This window comes from Cuculus canorus, chromosome 1 (genome assembly GCF_017976375.1).
Source record: "Cuculus canorus isolate bCucCan1 chromosome 1, bCucCan1.pri, whole genome shotgun sequence".
In the NCBI taxonomy this organism is placed as follows: domain Eukaryota; kingdom Metazoa; phylum Chordata; class Aves; order Cuculiformes; family Cuculidae; genus Cuculus; species Cuculus canorus.
The window spans coordinates 169,978,222-170,000,202 of NC_071401.1; the positions used below are offsets into that span (position 1 = coordinate 169,978,222).

A 21,981-nucleotide genomic window follows, 5' to 3' on the forward strand; every position below is an offset into this window, starting at 1 on the left:
GCCTTTATTGTGTTCTTGTTTCCATAACCCACTTCTCCCTCTCAAGGTGTGCCTCCAAGAAAGTGAGATTTAGTTTAAGAGCAATTTACTCAAACTGAAATGAGATTAACTGGGATTGGCAGAGGAAACCATACTGAGGGACTGTCTTGCTGAACATGCCTGCTCCTTTTGATTAGAGGAATTCACCATTCTGGGGTTTTTAGTGGTCACTTTGGGCAGTCTGTGATCAGTAGTACCTTCTCTTGCATTTGACTAGTCAGTTTTGATCACCTGGTGACACATAGCTGTTATCGCAAAAAGTCACCTTTTTGGTATATTCTAACTGGAATAAAGATGATGGAGAAGTTGCAGCAGGTAAAAAAAAAAAAAAAAAGGATGTAGATGATTATTCATTTGCAGATCATTTAAATAAATAAAATTTATTTGCCCATACCTTCTCTCTGTAAAACAAGTGATTGACACTAAAAAGAGCATCCTGGATAAACTATAGTAGGCAAATACCATGGACAAAAGGCTTTCCAAGTGTTTTTCCATAGTACGTATTTTGTCACAATGCACCTCTGAATATTCAGATGGACGATTTGTTTTTTAAGTCCCATTCCTGACACTGCCCATTACGATTTTCTAGAAACAGGGAAAAGGGAGCAAGAATTGGAGAAGTCCCCTGCTTAGCAGCCAGCTGACTGTCACTATGCTGATTAAGTAGATCAATATCCCTCCAATTCACTGATTTTCCAAACTTTGTAGATTTTAGTTTATGAGAACTGAAGTGCGTTCTTTATCCCAAACCACTTACGTATCTGTCGGGTGTTGATGGAGAAGAGGGAAGCAGCTGGGATTTGGATCAGCCTTCTGTCTCTGTCTGTACAACATGATAGAGGTGACTTCTCTGGTTTCTACATGCAGCTTCCATGTGACCAGAGGCCAGCAACATGGACCTCGGCGCTGCCATTATCCTCTGCCTGCTTGCCCAGCCAGGTTTGGCATTGACTGAATCTGAAGGCTTCAGGATAGTGAGGCAGGCAATGCTGCTGCAAGGTTTCTATGGAAACAGAAGTGGGAGATGAGAGGCCACTAATCAGAGCTCAACTCAGCCTGCTCCCGGACAGTGATTTAAAAATACGGACTTTTAAAAATAACCCTTTACCTTGTTTCCCCCCACCTAGCCTTTATTTCTGAAGAAAGCATTCGGAAAGGCACTGGGTTGATAGCAGCAGTGAATGAGAGCTCTCACTCACCGCTTTCATCTTTTGGCTGTTGTGCAAGAGCTGTAAGTAGCAGTTTACTAAAACTGGCTGCAGACGTATAAAGCATATAGTAATTGTAATTTTGAACTAGAAGAAAATGTGAAAGGCATTTTAAAGATATCCTTCTCCTGTTTTCATCCCTTTGAATGTAGTGACTTCAAGGATAGCGCAAAGGCACTTTCTAAATCATGAATGTACACTAGATACTAAACGTGACAGAATATGCAAAATAACGTTTGGTATTTTGTATCCATATCACAAACAGGATCCAAGTCTTATTCCCTTTCATCTATTTTGATCCTCTTCCTCCTTCCCAGCAGTGTCCCTGTGCTGGCAAGTTCTCATTTTGTAGACCCACAATGCTTTAAGAAAAATGTTGTTTTTTTCCAAGAAGGATCTTAGAAAAGTTTGTTATATATCAGTGACAAAGGGAATTCTATACCAGTCCTCTTTTCCATTTAAACTGCTTAGGGTTGGGTTTGGTTTCTTTTTCCTGAAAAGTTTTAGGAGATGGGAAATTATTATTGTATCAATTTCTTATATAAAAACGAAATCTGGTTCAACAGGTCATAGTTGGCGTTAAGGCTGAACGTAGTACATTCAGTCTCAAGCTGCGTTGATTTTTGCTGCCATTATGTTGATCTGACTCCGGGATGCTTTTATTAACATTAAGAATACAGGAACTAGATCAGATTGTGACTAAGCTTCTTAACGAAGTTTTAAAAATCTATTGAGGATTTAAAATTTTAAAAAGTAAAGAAACATAGACACACAAGAAGTGGGAACACAACTTAATGTTACATGGCAGTTCCCATCCATGCAGCTGCTAAACTGGAATGAGGAAATGAGCTATGTCATGTTCTTGTGTGTCTGTGCACCTTTCCTCAGACTCGGATGTCCTGTGTCGTCCTTCTGGATAACATCTTAGTTATCCTGGGCAGCCTAGGGCAGAGCTACTGGTACACTGCCTTCTCTGTCCTTTAGTACGCACACAGAAATATTCCAACTCTCCATATGGTGTCTGGAGTCCAGTTTGCTCCCTGAAGCCACTTGTCTATCCAACAGGCCTGTCTGTGACCACATGGTTGTATGATTTGGATAATGCTGCTGAGAAAATTCTCCAGAGCAACAAAGTGGTGGCAAAGATCAGAAAGCAACAGTTTGTGGGAACTGGGAGCTCTGGTGGGTGACAGTTCTGTCACGAGGAATAACTCCTGCATGTCACTCCTCAGTTAAGAGGCACTTCCAAAATGAAAAAAAAATAAAATAACAAAAAAAAAATTCCATCTGTGTGGATAAGTGGGACCAGAGAACAAAGTGGCTGGCTAAGTAGCCAGACAAAAGCTGCTTTGCTGAAAAAGGCCTGTGTTCCAGAGGGAGGCATTTAAACTGTTTTCACTGTGCATTTAGTAAACATTTTTTCAAAAATTTCACATGGAAAATTCAGTTACCTTTAGAAAAATGCTACCAAACCTGAAGCTCCACTACAGAGTAAATTAGAGGAATTTTAAATTGCCTCTAAATGCAAATTGTTGGAGGTTGTGTAAGTTTCTATTACACATACAATTCATTTTTTCTCTGTCTTTTGGGGGAGCAGGGAGAGAAAAGGGAGTAGGCATTAAGGGAAGGCTAAGGCTTACTTTAATTAATAGCGATTTAAGTACAAGCAATTTTCAGCATCCCAATTTTTTTTCCGGAGAAGAAGAAAGTGGTTACTATCTACTAACAGTTTTATTTTTCCCTTTCATGTACTGTGCATTCCTCCTGTTGATTATTTAACAGTTGTGCTTGCAAACTTGCAGATGTAACACATACTGATTTGTCCTCCCAAAGGCATGGTAGAGTTGACATGCGATTTTTGAATTGTGTATTTGTCACTGTTTAAAAGCTTCTAAAACTGTGAACATCTTTGATTCATAAAAATACCACAAACACCACCACCAAAACAAAACAACAAAACCCCAACGCAAACAAACCCAAACCACATCAATTGCTACAGCTTCCTGTGCTTGTACATCTGCACATGTGTAAATGTAGAATATCCATACACATTTTGAGTGTTGCAATAATATCGATACCATAATATGGCATCTTTCAGTAGCTTTTCAGCAGGTTTTTGCTGCCGTAAAAGAATCACTCTGTTCATAATAGCTGTCTTCCTCAGCACTTTGCTGACAAGGACTTGTTTTGAGTATCTCTTAGAGATGCCAGTATAAAAGTATGACTATACTGCTGGCAGCATGGAAAGCAGGTCCCTTTCCAGGGGCAGTCAATGAAATTTAGTCTTGTAACTTTGGAAGCTCCCCTTGGAATGTGATCAAGGAACTTAAGCATTTCTTAATTTTTACAGGAAATCATAGACTTCCCTGGATTGCCTTTTAAATCCCCTACTGAGTGCCTGCAATGGAAATGCTGCCAGAAGGCTAGGTAGACATACATATCCATTTGTATATATGTCTCAGTGTTTTTAGGGTAGCAGCGGTGACCACAGCCTCTGAACGTGGTTTCTTAAAATATTATTTTTTCTTTTCTTCTTGTTAACTAGCCCTACTGGCACGATTTAAGCTTAAATATAATATATTTAATGATGTTTAATAATATTTAGACTAGTCCAGCTGGCATGAGTCACAGTAAGGGGGAAAAAAAGATAACAGTTTTGATATAATTTGCTTAGACACTAGTGCGATATGTCCTAACACCTGTCTGTAAAAATGGAACAGTGTTAACTTATGATAGTATTATTGCAGGGCACTTTCAGGGTGTGGGAAGCAAATATTAGCATTTTTTCTGTCTGTTTCTTTGGGAAGAGAGAGTTAGGAAGCAATTTTACAGCCTTGGTTCTGCTTCTGTATAGATTTTTTTTCAATCCATCCTTACAAGGGTTGCCAGTATTGCTTTACCAGTTTCATTGTTCTGTAACATCGCCTTCACGCGAGATAGTGTCCATGGAGGGAAAGAACGAGAGACAGAGAGAAGAGAGCTTTAAGTACCTTGAGCTAATCTCATTCACCCCTCAAATTATGCCTATTCTGCAGGGGCTGTCTAACCCGTGAGTATATGATAGCCATCCATCAACTCTGCAGAGGTTGTTTCAGGCTGAGGTCAGATTCGTACAGCTTTTATTAAAGAACTGCTGGTACAAGAAGTGGCAAGCAACCTATTAGAAGATCTGTTTTGTGTTGTTTTGTTTCATTTCGTTTTTCCCTCTCTCTGGGGAATTTTCTCTTTAAATATTTTTTCTGACTTTTAGCTCCAAATGCTCTCATAAAGTTAACTTACATTAACAGAGAGAACTGTTTCTTAGCTTAACAAATCTCACTAAGTGATGATGTTTTCTACTGTTCGATCTTACTTTTTCCCTTCTTAATGTCATCTCATTAAAGGTGTCATATCTTCTGCATCACACTTCTGGAATCTGATGCAATACAGGCAGATGTTTTCCTTTGACCACTGGTTCAGGCAAAGAAGCTCATTTAGCATCAGCTTTCTCGCATTTAAAGAAATTGTCTCTTATTTTTAAACTTTATCATCCTCCATCAATTTCCTTTTCCTCCGGTTTTACTCTTTTTTTTTTTTGTATGGCTTAGGGTAAAGGCACATCACCTCTAAGGAGTTTTTACCACTTCTGAGCAACTCCCTGAACCTCCACATTTCTCAGGAGGGTATATAGCAGTTTGGGGCAAATTGAACATGTTTTAAAATAAAGGAATCAGCTAGCAGGTTGTTTTAATGCTCAGAAATATAGCTAATTTATATACAGCCATAACCAGGTACAGCTGTCAGCTCAGGAAGCAAGGTATTGAAAGTCTCATAAACCAATATGACGTATCAGGGTTGACTGCTGGAGCAGTCATGAGACTCCTGGAAGTGGTGTGCTGGGAGAAGAGATGGAATTTTAACAGGAAATATACTGCTATGTTCACAACAAGCTGAACAGGTTGAAATAAGAATTGGAGGGGTGGGGAGGAGAAAAAAAAAAAAAAAAAAAGAGAGAGAAATCTCACCCTCTTATGGTACAATTAGTTCAGAGTTGGCTTTTTCTACCAGGAGGACATGTGACGGAAGTTAACCATAGAAGAGCTAGTTAATGTTTCTTCTGGCTGTCCAGGAAAAGCAACTTTTAAAACCCTTCCTGGCAGTGTGAAGCTGCATTGGGGAGCTCGGTGCCAGAAAGAATTAAGGAGGACAAATATATAAGTTAATAAAAATAGTGTTAGGGAGGTTCATGGAGGGCAGTTTCCATGGTGTCTATAGAACATAAGTGTTCAGACATAGTCTGCTCATTCATGTTCTCTTTATATCTCAGATTTAACACAAAGTAGGAGAAATATGTCCTGGGATTATATTCTTCCTTAACTGCTTGCTCTGAGCCTTGATCAAGGACAGCATTCAGGGTTCTGGCACAACTATCCCTGCAGGTTAGAGGCCTTGGATTTTTTTTCTCTGAAAAGATTCTCAGAAACAGGAGCGTAGTAAAAAAAAAAAATAAAACTAAAAAAAAAGTTTTTGCACTGGAAATAGATTCTCAAATTATATTATTCAAGCTCCACTCTGACTTGGGTAAGCAGATAATGCACAGGTGTTTGTTAGGTCCCTGTAGTGATCAGGGATGTCAGATCTTTTACTAGAATCTTCCACTCTTTGAGCAGTTCTGCAACACTCAGGTAGGAATTGAATTACATCTTTATCATTGCACACTCAATGTACACAATGGATCCCACTGATGTTTCAATTTCATATTTCTAGAAACTGCATGCCACAGTGTTCTATATTACTATTTTGATGGTTTGTGTCCTTTAGGACTATGTCATGGGTAGCTTCATTGTGAATTTGTTTCTGTAATTGTGTGTCAGACAAGATGGATTTATTAAATTCTGACTCTCTTTTTCTCCCTGATAATGGTTATTTTTTTTGTTCTCTTTAGTTTCATACAGAGAGAGGACTTTGGTTGGATATAATTAGTTGGATTTTTATTACAGATAATTAGGGAAAAAATAAATACCAGGAATAACTTCTTACACAAATTATTTTTTTTCTTTAGCTTCTTGATTGGTGACAATCTCAGACACTTTGGAATCAGTCCGTGAAAGGGTATTTGGATCTTACATTCTAGGTTCATGGTAGTATGCTGATTAGTTCTGAAAAAAATGTGGCTGGCACATAGTGAATTTCACTGCTCAGCTCTTCAGGATTTAAACAAATATTTACAAGTGCATCTCAGTCTCTTTTCCACTCTTCTTTGATTTTTCTATTCTTTGTCCCTTGAAGGAGAAGTAAGATAAGACCAAGGAGCTGGTGGGAATGGGCTCGGGTGAGTGGGAGAGAGATTAACAGTATGGAAGGCAGGTAACTATTTGACTTGACTTTAGATGTTTAAAATTCCTACTTGGGCTTTGAAATCTAGCATATTTAGTAAAGAAAAAAGTGCTAATGTCATTAGCATTTTCATTTATGGATAATTCTGTTTTAAGTTGTCCTTTCCCAAGAGTAGCTTTAATATTGGTGCTATCTATTCCAGGAGAAGAGAAGGCAAAGATTGCTTTTAGATTGGGGGTTGGGAATTCACTTAATCTGAATCCCTGAAGAGCAGAACCACTTGAGTTCTGCTTACCTCTACCTTAATTGTGTTGAAATGTTTCAGGAGATAGTTATTATATGAAATCTCATCCATCGCTTAGAAATTTATGTGAAATTACTTTAGAGCATGAATCACATAGGTTACTTGGGTTACTAGTTTACAATTTTGAGTTGTGCAAAAAAAAATCCATAAATTTGGGGAAGAAAATTAGTTCTCTTGTTAACTATCCTAAATATATTGAAATAGATATATGATTAGTACTGTATCTATATAGAATAACAACATTTATGAAATTATCCTGGGTGTATGCCTCTTCAGTAGGATATTTGCCTTGATACTGAAGTCCTGGAAAATGTTTTCTGTTTGTATTAAAGAGTATAGAGATATAGATTCTTAAAGCTCAGGAAAGCCTATGTTTTATCTTTATTGCAAATCTTGTTGGTGCGTGTGTACAAATGATGGCATGTGCATCCTTTGTCTTCTAGAATTCCAGAAATCAATGGAAAACTGTTACAAAATTTTGCTGTTAAATTTTGTTGCACAGCAACATTTAAATGACTGAAGCCTACAGATTCGTAAACTGTAAGATTATAATACAGATTTGGTTCCTGAAAATATGTCCTTTTCCTGGAAGAAGTTCTGAGATTGAGATAGGCACAAGCTCGCAATCTCAAAAGGTCTTAGTATTTCATAGCTCTTCACTGCTGGATTTCAACCTAATTTGGCACATATATTGTCGTTGACCTCAGACAGAATAATTCAGATGTTTGAACCTCTTAGATGTGTAGCCAAAAGCGAATTGTCTTGTTACATGTATTTTTAAAGACCTGCAAGCTGAGCTGGGAAGCAGAATGCAAATTCTAGGACTCGAAGATACCTATGAGGTTATGAAAATCCCATTGGGATTGAGAGGAATCCTAGAGCCCACGAACATATGCTTTTTCCAGGTGCACTGTATTTAGAAGTTTAATATTTGCTTTAATTTCTAGTAACTCAAGTACAAATGACAATTGAAGGAGGTCATCAATAATTTAATAGTAAATGTATGATCAAAGATGATACCTTTTGTTGAGCCTTATAATGCATATTCCATGAGGACTGGAGGAATTGTTTCCTTCAGTTTGTATTTCTGCTTCATTCAGATGTAAGACTTATTTATTGTTTGTGTATGCCAAAAAGAAGTGTAATGTTGTAGCCAGTTAACAGAAGTAGATTTTTTTTCTTGCAATAGCTCTCTTTTACTCAGGTAGATACCAATACATAGACAAATAAGATTTCCAATAGACTGCAGAGGAATTCCCATACCTGTTAGCTAGGAATAGGAAGGGTCTGAAAGCTCATGATCATGTGGGGCTTAGGTGGGGAGTTTTGAGTTAGCACTTTGAAATGATTAGATAATCTAAAGATGTGCTGATTGTTTTAGCTAGCTTAAATGTTGTATATGTATATATAAATGCCCTATTTTCATTATGCAGTAATAATTATATAGTATACTGATAATTATAGGGTATACTTTTTCTTGAGATACTGCATTCTCTCACTTCATGTTTCTTGAAAAGCACTGTGGAGAAGCCTGCGTTTGAGCAGGACGTCCTACATTCACCAGTTGACCTCTGAGGGAGAACTGTATCTAAGCACTGGTTTTTGAAACACTTATGTAAGTGTGGTCAGCAGATTGAGGGAGCTGATTCTCCACCTCTACTCTGCTCTCGTGAGACCTCACCTGGAGTACTGTGTCCAGTTCTGGAATCCCCAGCACAAGGATACGGAACTGTTGGGACAGGTCCAGAGGAGGGCTACAAAGATGGACAGAGGGCTGGAGCATCTCCCATACGAGGACAGGCTGAGAGAGTTGGGGTCGTTCAACCTGGAGAAGAAAAGGCTCCAGGACCTGAAGGGAGCTACAAGAAAGCTGAGGAGGGACTTTTTAGAAGGACATGTAGTGATAGGACGAGGAGGAATGGCTATAAATTGGAAGGGGGAAGATTGGGATTAGATGTTAGGAGGAATTTCTTCACTATCAGAGTGGTGTGGATGCCCCATCCCTGGAGGTGTTCAAGGCCAGGTTGGATGGGGCCTCGGGCAGCCTTATCTAGTGGGAGGTGTCCCTGCCTATGGCAGAGGGATTGGAACTGGGTGATCTTTAAGGTCCCTTCCAACCCAAACCATTCTATGATTCTGTGAGTCTGTATTGTCTGCCACCATAGGTTTGATTCCAAGAAAGAGTTGTTTGGTCATTCACCATTATAAAACCTACAGCCTGAACTTTGTTGAGATTTTTTTCTATGAAGGTTGTTCTCATAATCACCTATAATCTCGGATTATTTTATCTACAAAAGTGCATTATTGCTCTTTATGTAATGTTAAGCTCTTACTTTTGGCCTATGCCTTACACCCACACTCTTCTACCAGCCATCCTGAACAAAGTTGTATTTCAACGTCTGGTGAAATGACTTGTCTCTGCAGTGATTCATAAGGTGCTCTCAAATCTTTAAAAAGTTACTATCTGTTTTCAATAACACTGTGAGAATCGATTAAAACAGAAAAGATCTCTTGCAGTAAGGAAATGAGTATGTGCCATCATATTTTAGATTACTTCACCTCATGAGTTATGACCCACAAATAAACACAAATTCAGTAGGTTGCTTAGTTCCAGTCTGTAAAGTCCTTTGTTGTAAAAGCTGTTGTTTTATGGAAGTGAAAGCAACAAACTATGTGGCCCATACAAGTTTGTGGGTTCATTTGGCATCCCTGTACAAGATCTGCTGCCAGTACACATCCACAGACAAGACCAAACCTGCTGTCGTCTCTCTACAATGATCCCTTTTCTTCTGAAGATCTTGTTTATAAAAAATAGACAAACATGTTAGTCCAGGAAAATAAGATTTCTTGACTTTAACCGGAGAGTGGAGTGGATTGCTTGAGGAAGTACTAGAAATGGCCACATATGTGGCAATATTATATTGGGATCATGTTTGCTTTCTCTTCCACAGTAATGAAGCATGCAGGAGTCGCTTCTCTGAATAGTCCCCTCACTGATCTCAGTTGACTAGAAAATATCTAATATCCTGGCAGTGATAACTGAGCGTGGTATCTTTTGCTGTCAGTGAGGGTGAGGAGCTGTGGTTATGATCCTTTTCCCATGGAAATTAGCTGTCTTTTTTTTTTTACTGTGTGCCTCAGTAAAAGGTTGCCTTGAGCTCTGGAATCCTAAGGTGGAGAAAAAGGAGAGAAATAACTGAGCCCTGTTCCATAAAGCAAAATATCCAGGAACAAGATCCAGATGGGAATTCAAATTTATTTCTGAGCAGTACTATCAATATATTTAGGAAAAATGATCTGGTATATCAGTAACTAGGAGTAGGAAATGGCTTTCGCTGATGTAGTCTTGATTGAGGATTGTAGACTGTAGTAGTTTACTGACTATATACATTATAATAAGGTGAGATAAAAATGCCTGATCTTGAAGACGTGTGTTAGAACTGCCTCCTTTTATACGCAAATAGCTTTTGACCCATACAGGAGTCTTTTCAAATCTTGGTTTGAAGGTGCCAATGATTTACAGGGATGTACATCATCTGGGAAAACAAAGCTCCTCCAAGACTGGCATTTTTGCAATGTTGAGCTGAGAAGCCGCTACCTGAGCAGTGTTTCAGGATAGTGGAAACAAGGAGGGGGATCTGCTACAGCTTGTTTGCAGAGAGCAATTACGTGTTGTGGTTCTTTGGCTTGGCTTCCCTACTCCCCCTCCCATAACTGTGACACTTTTGATTAACACTAAAGTTTTGGGCAGTGTCTCATCATGAGGTAAATTGGAGTCTAGAGCGTGTTCAAGACCTAGTTCAGCTATGAAGTGAAGAAAAGCTTAATCTGTAATGAGCTTGAAGGAAACCATATTCTCACTGGAATAAAAAGAAAAATCGTGGGCTATCAAGTCAAAGCTTTTATGTGAGTCTAAGTGAATTTGGCAGGGTAGCTGTTCTTCTGGGTTTATTTTTCTCATGAACACCAGGCTTGTCACAAAGCAACTTCATCTGTGTCATTTCTAACTACAATGCCACCTATATTGTGGAAAACAACCTTTATACTTTCTGTTTCTCAGGATTTGCTGACAGAGCAGCGAAGGTACCTCTTCTGCTCTGCAGACGCTGGGGGCTCACTGAGCCGTTGCCAACCCTTGACAGCGAGACCATGCTGAGCAGTGGGGCTGTGGCGCGCCTCTTCCTGCATCCCAGGGGAGCCTGCTGCCGAATGTGGCAAAACCCTCCAGAGGGTAACACAGGTGCGTGAAAAATGTTGGGAAAATGGCTTCTTATTGATTTCATATTAATGCTTGACACATACAGTGGGGATAATATTCCAGTGGAAATTACGTTCAAGGCATGCACCATCTTACAAAATAACTGTCAGCACTGGCCCTCCATAGTGCACAACAGCCTTCTAACTCACACAGTTCATATGAAGATTTTGAAATTTTAAGTTGTTCAGTCCTCAATCCTGGCAGAGCACAATTAATTAATATGTTCTGAAATAATTTTTAAGAACATAACATCAGGATTTTTTTCTGCTCCTTGTTGCTCTTCTTGGGAGAACTGTAGTTAGCAGGTTGAAGGAGGTGATTCTGCCCCTCTACTCTGCTCTCATGAGACCTCACCTGGAGTACTGCATGCAGTTCTGGAGTCCTCGACAGCGGAAAGGCATGAATCTGTTGGAGTTAGTCCAGAGGGCCATGAAGATGGTCAGAGGGTTAGAACGTGTCCCATATGACAGGCTGAGACAGTTGGGCTTGTTCAACCTGGAGAAGAGAAGGCTCTTATAGTGGCTTTCCTGTACTTAAAGGGGGTCTACAGGAAATCTGGAGCGGGGCCCTTTAGTGGGGAGTGCAGTGATTGGACAAGGAGTAATGGTTTTAGGCTGAAAGAGGGGAGATTTAGATTATAGATATTAAGAGGAAATTTTTTACTGCGATGCTGGTAAGGCAGTGGTACAGGTTACCCAGAGAAGCTATGGATGCCCCATTCCTGGAGGTGTTCAAGGCCAGGTTGGATGAGGCTTTGAGCAGCCTGATCTGTGGGAGGTGTCCCTGCCCATGGCAGGGGTTGGAACTGGATGATCTTTAAGGTCCCTTCCAACCCAAACCATTCTATGATTGTATGATTCTATGATTCTTTGATCCAAGCACAAATATTCAGGCTCACTAACATGGATAAATGCTTAGGTCTGATCCATCCTGCTTTCTCCTGCTCTCTGCTGCACCTTTCCTTAACTCCTTCAGCCTTTCTAATAACTTTTTGTAAAAGTCCAGTTTTACATAGTCAGTAATGGAGAGCTCAGAGAGAGAATGCTGATATAGAGCATAAACTAATTTCTGATAATTCATGAGTCAGTGATTGGTATGATAAAATTATAATAAAAACTAAGTCAAATTCTGCTCAAACATAATCTAGGACTCATATTTGGAGTTAGATAGATTTTTATATAATTCTCATATTTTTCTTGAATTTTGGTTTCTAAGCTATTACAATTGCACTCAGATAAAAGATGAAGCTTTTGCAATTTTGTTGTCAGTGAAAGATGTGTGCTTCATAGCTAAAGTCTGAAATCTGCTATTCTTTTAGTCAAACAAAGCTGCACAAAAAGGAGGAAAAATGACTTCTGCACTCAACGCTGTCAGAATATAAAAGCTGATAGTGTGAGAACGCTCTGGGAGTGCAGAGAAATGTTGTATTTATTTTGTTTTAGTCCTCTGCTGAGAGTGATAACTGTAAATATCACTATGGAGAACACACTCCACTGGCATGTGGAGAGAAAGTTCTGATTAACATATTTTATTGCCTGACAAATAATTTTAATAATGTGAAATAATTTGATTGTTGCTATTCTGAACTTGGAGACATCACTGGAGAAGTCCAGGGTGTGAGCTTTCCATGGTGACTGAAATCATCCTGACTGGCAGGTGCTGTGCAACTCATGCACATAGCACATTTTGTGATGAGAGCTTGATTTCCACTGTAAATTTTCTGGAGCTGTCTGTTCCTTTCACTGTTCTTTAATATCTTATAGACCAAAGAAATGTAAAATGTTTAAATATAAGGTTGGTAGATTTTAGGAAAGGAAGCATACTATTTTCATAAAAAGAAACATATTTTTAGAGGAAATTCCTTTCCTTTGCTTGAAGAAAGGATTGTGTACTTCTCACTTTCAGTTTCCTCTGTAAGTTTATAGAATGAAAAAAGCACGTTCGGGTATGATGGTGTATTGTCTGTTTTAACATTAAAGAGTTATTTCATCCGTTTACCCTAAAGTAGTAAGAAATAGTAGAGATACCAAATTAGCTGCTTTAAATAATTTATTTATTTTTAGAAAACACAGAAACACTGACTTGTTTGCTTAAAATTAAATGGACATTGCTTTATCGTGTCTTTCCCAGCTTCTGGGCAGGTAATACATTCAAGGCATAAAGAACAAAGAAGCATAAACTTCAAACATCTCTTCTACTTATATTGTTTTGAATTTCTGTACAGCAATTTGTGTAAGTGGCTTCTGTTGCTCTATTAATGACTACCTACTTTTCTTGCTGTGTTCTCTTGCATAGGATCACAGGATGACAGCTACTTCAGTGATATCAGTAATGGATTAGATAATGTTAGGTTTCTTTACTGAAATATCTAGAGAGTATGTAAAACCAAAAACAATTAAAAAAAAGAAAAAAAAGTAAAGATTTTGCTTTTCATGCTTGAAGAAATATAACATTGATTGGAACTAGGTTGTTAAGATTAAGGCCGTGGAGAGCTGTTGCTTGAAACTGTGCCAATGGTACCACAACACATTTCACAAAAAACGGAATAAAAATATGAATTTTGACTCTATACCATACGGTAATCTTTGATTCACAAATATTTTCATTTCTTCACTAGTAATATGCCACGTCTAGAAAATTGCAATTTATTATGCAGAGTAAGTTACTGTGCATGTTTTAAAGTTGATATTATGCTAAAATTATTATTTCTTTTCTTGCAATATGCTTTCCAAGCATAAGTGTAAATGGTATACCAAGTTAATAGAACAATATTTTTGTATTACTTACCATGTCGAGCACATAAGCTTTTCCAGCAAGATAGACAATATATTTCAACTTTCATTTAGGCAGAAAGATTCTTATCCAATTTTTATTTAATGATACACTTTTATTCAAATGTTCTCTAAAAAAAAAAAAGAGGAATATTAAATTTTTCACCAAGCAAAGCAATACTAACAAGAGTAGAAACAGTTTATCTGAAGCATAAAGCATTTCTCTGCTCTTTGGGGCTGCAAATACCGTTTCTTTCATTATATCGGCAAAGTTCTCATGTAGTGGAGTATAGTTTGCCTATAGCTTCTGGAACAGGATATTATTTTGAGATGCAGTTTAGGCAGTAAGCCTGTAATGGTTTATTATGTTGTGAATTTCCATTGCTTGTTCCTATTGTGTAGATAATGACTTTGGGGGTGGAGGGTGAAATTAAATTCCCCATTGAGTAGATAAACACCCATTTATTACTGTTTCTCTGGGTACCACAGTATAGTGTAGTTGGTAGTGAGAACTCTATCAGTTTTTAGCCTTTGCCTCTAGGTAAGTGAGGTAATCACATGACCCATATCACCCCCAAAGAAAAAGCTCCTCTTCAGAAAGAGTGTTTGAAAGACTGTTGCTGCATTATTAATAATAAATAGAGACAGCACAGAATCCCTGATGTCTCAGGATGGTAAGGAGAGACTTTGAATTGTCCCATAGGAAACATTTTTTTTATTTATTTTCTTCGAACAAGTTTTGCATTTCCTTTGTTGCCACAAGCAGATGTAATGCTTTCAAGTATAGAGGACAAAATGCGAATTGCAACTCTACAGTTGATAAGTGATTGGAAATGTTTGGTGCCACAGAATGGCAAACCTGTTTGGAATGTGTTATCTCATACCTATGCTTCTCTTTTGTAGTACATCTGCTTAGGCTTCTTTACTACCTTTGACTAGTAAGGAACAATATGCAGGGATGCTCAGGCTCTGCTAATGTCATAGTGCTGGCAATATGGCATGGTGAAATACTTAGGTTTAGCATCAAAAGAGAATAGTATCACTTCAGTAAAAAAAAAAAAAAACCCAAAAAAACCACTGTTACTGATCATGTTCTAGGCTTTGAATTGGTGATGGGTGTGTAGACAGAGGCTCATTGTTTCATTAACAATGGATGACATCATTCAATTATGTCATTTAAAATTAACAATAAGGAATCACCTATGCTTAACATGTAGTACCATCACTTTTAATTTGATGATTTACACTCAGTGCTCCAGCAGCTCTGCCTTGGGACACTGGCTAGCAAGTTCGGCTGGTAATGTTTAATAAGAGCCAGGAGAGCGATGACACCTGTCCCTTGTGAGATATGAGATATCAGGAGCAAGGGCATCCCTCTGATCTAGTATATCCCTACCGCTTACAGCTCATTGTCACTGCCACCTCTTTCCAAAGGAACCAGTTATCTTCATAATATATTGCACTTCATTATATTTCTTGCTTAATGGAAGTAACTTTGTTCAGGTGTATGAGTACACGATGGGTTGTGTTTTTTAATAGCAGCTCAAACTGAGTGTATAAGAAATGTCTGTCAACCTAAGTACTTGGCTAGTGAAACAACACACTTTAGGAACAACATGGAGGGATGTAATGATGTGAGGGTAAGACATACCACAAAACGGAGAGCAAAATTTAAATTAATGATATTTGGACTTCGGAGAGTTTTTTGTTGAAGTGATTTTTAAGTTAGGCAGATATTTGTTTTTCTCGCCTATTCAACAGTCCTATTGGTAAAAATGGTTGAGGGACAGTTCTGGTTTAAAACTAGCAGCAGTCAGTAAGTGTTGGGTGCAGCAGGCAAGTACCATTTGTGTAAGTTGGCAGTGAAGAGGATAACATTTTGGAAGTTAAAAATGTGTTTACAGTTGCATATCATTATTCTTTCATTGGTCTGTGACTTTCATGTAAGTCCAAAGAAAATCAACTATAAGGATAATCAGCCTAGAAAACTTGCACAAAACCCACAGTTTGAAAGCATTCATCTGTTAAAGAAAAAAATTAAGATTTAGGTTCAAATACATGAAAGATTGCTGCAAAGAGGAAAGTAATAAACTGTCCTCTTTGTCTAAGGGGAACAGGACAATAATAATAATGCACTTAAATTGTAGCAAGGGAGATTTAAAATAAACATTAGGGACACTTTTGTAAATATAAGGTTAGTGAAGGACTGCAGCTCCTTGGTTGAAGGGGCTACATCTCTGTTGGAGATTTTGGGAATGAGTTAGGCAACTTGTGTCAGAGACAGGTTAGTGATCTTGTTTGGGAGCAGAGCAGCAAGCAGGATGGCATCCTGACATCGCTCCCCACCCTGCCCAGCCCAGGTCTGGTTTTATGCTGTGCTTGGGACTCAATGAGTTTAGAAACTCTGAAGTAAAACAGCTTCTTTACCCCACACTGTTTCATAATTGCATATCTTCTTTTACTCTTGCTGGGATATAAGATAAAGCTTTGAGACACTGTTCAACAACAAGGTTCCATAACTTTCTTCTCCAAAGAAGAGTGTTAAGGGAGTTGTTCAAATCTTGTTTGCATTTAACTTATGAAAATGCGACATGTCTTTAATACAACTTGAATCTTTGGTTTGTATTATTTGGCAGTGGTGTTTGTTCATATGTTGTGAATGAAGTCTCTTTATAATAATTTGAAACAAAATCTGTGTTTTGTCATAGGGTAAAATTGAATCTCAGAAATTTATGGCTTAAATTCCATTTTTGTTTAAGAAACATTTGATGAAATTAATTAAAATGGGTGTTGCAAAATGCCCTTCTGTTTTTTTAGATGTAGGAGCATAAAAATATGAAGTCCCTTTTATTGTGAGTCGATGTCGCATTACGTCTTTTTCCACATCAGTTTAAACTTTTGTTTTCTAGAAAAGGTCTTTAGAGTAAAATCCTGCAGTATTCAAAGTAATACAGTGTGACTGGTCACAGCTGATGGAGACATTGTTTTCTAGAATGGATGGTAAATTTCACCAGAGCATTAAAAACAGTATTCTTGGTATCTCGTATGTAGATACAGTCTAGACACTTGAATAATCAGCACGGTCATTAGAATGTCTGCCTGTAAGTATAGCGATGTTGGTGCTGAGAAAATAGATGTATTTCTTGCTCATCATTGTCTATCTTCCCCATTTGTCTTAGCATCTGACCTTTCATGCTTAGGTATTCGTTTGCCTTACTTGTAGTTTGTATTTCCATTTCTTGCTTTTGTTTTGTTTCAACAATTGGAATGGGAAAAAGTATTGGAATCCCACTGATGTATTTTCATTGAATGAAAAAAGAATTTAACCAACTGATATTGTGCAAGCCTAATTCATTTCATTTACAGCACTGGAGATTAGAAAAGTGCTTTCTAACAGAAAGCAAACTGCTGTTTTTCATGAATGCTTGCTCCAACATGCTCTTAGATTTGGCAGAAAGATCAACGAAAACTTCTATAAATATTTTTTAATTAGGAAAAATTTTAATTGTGATCTCAGACTTCAAATAGATCCATGGTCTGTCTTTCTGAGTACTAAAATAGCAGCATGTGTGGCTCCTGCTTCTCTTAAGTCTCTTCTTTGAAAAGCACAATTAAAAGTGTACTTTTGCCGCTGCCATCACCACGCATTCGTTCTACAGCAATTTTAAAGAGAGAATTTGCTTTGAGTCCAACAGGATGAGGCTGAAGCGCTACACAAGAGAGAATATGTTTTAGTGGGTTTTTAATAGATTTAGAAAAAACACTGTTTGTCTTACAGAAACAAGTAAAGGCCTCCTGTGACACATAAGATTTTGTAAGCACACTGAACTGGCAATCAGCTAATCTCTAGTGTCAGAATGATATCAGTAATTGGATCCCCTATGAAACAGCAGGAGTCAGTGGTGGGTGGATTGTTTCTTTGCAGTGCAGTGCAGGCAGCTGAGTTCTCTGTGCTCAGCTGTGAGGTTGTGGGAGCATGATTGCCACAGTACCTGGAGAATTGAGGCAGGTTTTTAATTACTGCTTTATTGAATTATTTGGTATTATTTCTTGCAAGTGCGCAATGAAGCACCATGTGAGAATACTAATTTCTACTCGGTTAATCGTGGGTGGTAGCGCTTCTGCTACATGTTTGTAGTGTGCTTGTGTGGTTTACTTCTATATTAATCATGAGAGATACCGCTCATTTCTATAGTTAACTTAAGTAAATTTTTGAATCAGAAATAACATTATTGATGTGTTTCTGATACTATGATTGAAATTCACAGGAGAGATTTCAGTTTTACAGGGTACCACCATGGGAATGCCTTATTGTTTGAGAACAAAACCAGCCCAAAATGTAGAAGGCACAAGTAAGAAAGGGTTTTATTTTCTGTTGTTTGTAATATGAAGGCCTGTTTTGACTCAACTAATTATCAGAAATTCCCATTCTGCTGTAAGTATTTTCACCAAGAGCAATAACTCCTACAAGACAGATGTCCTGATATTTTGAAAGAGTGGTTTAAATATGTATGTGTATGGTTTTTTGCATCTATTTGATGTTTAAATTAATTTTAGAGACAGCCATGGATGTAAGATGCTCTTTCTCTTTTAACTGCCTCAGTCTATATTTTTGTGAAATAGTATAGCATATCTTTCAAGTCGTTTAGGGCCCTAAAAGGCTAACTTTTAAAACACTAAGGTGCCAAATGAAGCCAAGCCTTTGAAACTGTATAAAAAATGGTTACTATCACATAATGTATTTAGCATGACTTCAACAACAGCTTCAAGCTTTTGAAGTTGATTTTTTTTCCCAGCCTTGACATAATTTCCCCTCCCCCATCACCTGCAACTGTTATTGATGCTTGAATGAGTCAAAATACTTGGAATCTGTTTTTCTGTCATGCTAAATCTGGAAGACCTCAAAGTTAGTCCCTATTTGAATTATTTCTACTAAGCAGAATTGGAAGTGGAGAATACACTGTGGTCTATACACGGGGAACAGTGAATATAAGCAAGGAAATAAACAAAGACAGCATTTTAAGATGGGTTTTATTTATGGCTAATGTTTGTGTGCTCTACCTTTATACTTCATTTTAATAACTTCTTAAGAAATGAGCTAAATTTCGATATTTATTCTCCATCCACAGTGTCACTTTGTTATGTTGCAGATCAGAACCAGGCAAATAAAGGGAGAGCAGTATTGTGCCTCCTCAGTCATGTGCTATTGTTATATGCACTGCAACAGCAGTAAACTGTTGTTTCACGCAGTTAAATCAAGGTTAAAGCTGACTTTGTAAGGAGATTGAAGGAGGATGGTTTAAGTCCAGTAAGTTTTAATAACTTTCCAGAGAAAGGCAACTTTTGATCTGACTGGGCAATTTTCTTCAAGAAAGCCTGAGTGGCTTTTTCTTCAAGACATTGTTGCAATCACTAATTGTTCTACTAGTTACTCAACCTCATTATTTGTCCTTTAATTTTGTATAGAACATTTTTTCTCTTTGATATTAATTACTTATCTTCCAAAAACTGTTTCATAGAAATCAGTTCTTTAAATGAAAACATTTAGTACTGATAAACTCAAATAAGTTTTGTCTTTTCTGCCCTTGATGATTAAATAATTAAAAAATAATTGTATTGGCCACATTTTATTATTCGCCTAATGAATGCTACATGTAGAAATAAAGTCTCCTCTTGCCAAGTTCTTAAATATTTGAGTATGTCTTTACCCTAGCTTTACAGACATACTACCCCTACAGTATTTGTTCAGGGGTGAGTTTAGGTTTTTTCCTCCTCCTTTTCAAAACTGCTGCTCTGGTAGACACGCAGAGCTATGATTTTTGGGTGTGGAATCTGGCATTGTTTCCCACCCACCACCTCCTGCTCTGTTTTCCCCATTTTACATTTTGTTTTGTTGCCTACTTTAAGCAAGATTTCTGTGAGAAGGCACGTGCAGGCTTTTGATGTAGCCACTTTTCACATTTATAGTACTGCTTTTCTGGCTTATTTTGACAGATGGAGCAAAGGGATAAGATCACTATGTAGGAAGGATGGACAAATACTTCAGTGCTGTACTTGGCACTGATATTTTCCCAACTACTCTATTTTCTTAGTTGTCTTTTTCATATTCAACATAATCCCAGTATCATAGTTTCAAAGTTTTAGTTGTATCCCAGCTTGGTAGTTAGCACTTCTCTTTTGATACACTTTTTTTTTTTTTCAAAAACACTGTGCAAAAGGTAATTTCCTTCACTTTATTTTCTATGTGTGGGAAATTCCATTTATGTTTTACTTTACCTCACCCAAGTATACATTTTTTTCACCTGCTGTTTTCGTGGCTCAATGTGCAGCGCGACAGCTTCTTGGTTCCGAATGCCGGGTCACTCTGACAGGGTGCATTGACTAATTGGTCTCTCCCATTTTCTTGATCTTTATTTCCTTTCTCTTGCTTTCCCAGTAAGAGCAGAGCCTCACTGAGAACAGCCCAGAGGAAAGCGCTCTGCTTGAGCTTCTGACAACCACCTCGACTCTCGCCTGGTGTTATTATTAACAAAACAAAAGCAGAAGTCCTCATGTGGGCTTCTTGCAAGTACTGAGGAGTCAAACTGTGAGTTAAACATCTTTTGCCTACATTGCAGCTGAGAAACAGCTGAGTGATGTTTTTGAGGCACAGATTGATAGGCTTTTTAAGAACACCCAAAAGACTTTAAGTTTTTTATATTACATTTATGTTCTTTAAATAGAAAAAAAATGGAATAGTATAATATCACACTTGATAGGGTAATAGTATTAAGAACTGATTCACTAGGTAGGTATAATATAATTACAACCCTCCACTCTCACATGCTATGAATAACTTTAAGCGTCCTTCTACTCTTCAAATTGAAGAAGTTCATACAGAAATGGATAGCATTATCAGTGTTCAGAAAAATGAAGAATTATTGCTGTGATTTGATCTTGTATTTACCTGCTTCACTAGAATTTTAATTCAATTTGAAAACTGTAGAGAAGCTTTCTTTTCATGATGTTTCATGACATTATTTTAAAAAGATTGTCCCATTAATTGATGCTATTTTAAAGTAGAAGAGTCAACTTTTTATTGTGGAATTCATGTTAGGAATTTTCAACAGAAACAGAGGCACAGAGCATTTGTTGCATTCAGGTTTAAAGTTCCACTTTAAAAAAAAGTGTACTCAGCATGATACAGAAATTTAAAATTACAACATCAAACTGTCTTGATTCCGTCCAATCAAAATGCCCTCTAAGTACAATACATTTGTATTGAAAAAGTTTCGGCATTCATGGTAGTCAATAAATGAATAATAATTTGAGTCTGGTTTTCCACATCTTTCTTTTTTCCTTGAGACAGACAAATGATCTAAAGTTATGTCTTTTTTAGCATCTTACTTATATGTTTCCCCGCTGAAGCTGCTGAAGGCTTTTTTGCTTGTCTGGCTTTTTTTCTGACCTTCATAAAGCAATGGTTCTGGATTAACTGCTAGTCTGTTTAAAACCTATGTATACATTTTTATTTCTGACATAAATTCCTTAGTTCCATTGTAAAAGTATTTTGACCATAAGTAGGCTTTGAATAAGATTAATTTTCCGTATTCCTGGTGATCTGAAGACTTATGCTATCATTAAATCTTATGTGATCTGTAACTTTCTATCTTACGATAGCTCAATTTACACCAGATTTAATTTAGAACAGAATAGCATCCCTAACATCTAAACCACCTCTAAGTCAGGCACAACATAATGTTGCTCTTAGAGCAGCACAGTTGTCCAAAGTGCAGTACAAACTAGACTTGAGCTGCTACAAGGTATTCTGCCATTGATTTAGAGGATTTGTTTAGTGAACTCAACGCCAGTGTCTCTGGATGTTAAGGGTTTCACTTGTATATGAGCATCTTCAGTATCCACAGTAGGTAGTCAAATAAATGCAGCTGCACAATGTGCTGAAAGGCACTGGCTACTGTGGCAGATGGCCACCAAAGTTGTTGACCTTCAGGCTAAATATTCAGTTAGCTTTAATTTTTGACTCTTGAGTCCATTCTCCCTTATCCTACGCACTCATGAACATCAGTGTAATTGTGCCAATGGAAA

General features: G+C 37.6%; 1 long non-coding RNA gene across 1 annotated transcript in view; it reads left to right on the forward strand.

Moving 5' to 3' along the window:
• LOC128850998 (uncharacterized) overlaps positions 1 to 21,981 on the forward strand; it is an 80,259-nt gene that overhangs the window by 14,936 nt on the left and 43,342 nt on the right. The window contains exon 3 of the long non-coding RNA XR_008448277.1: positions 10,928 to 11,107. This is a non-coding gene — a long non-coding RNA (uncharacterized LOC128850998). The remainder of the gene's footprint in view (positions 1 to 10,927; positions 11,108 to 21,981) is intronic.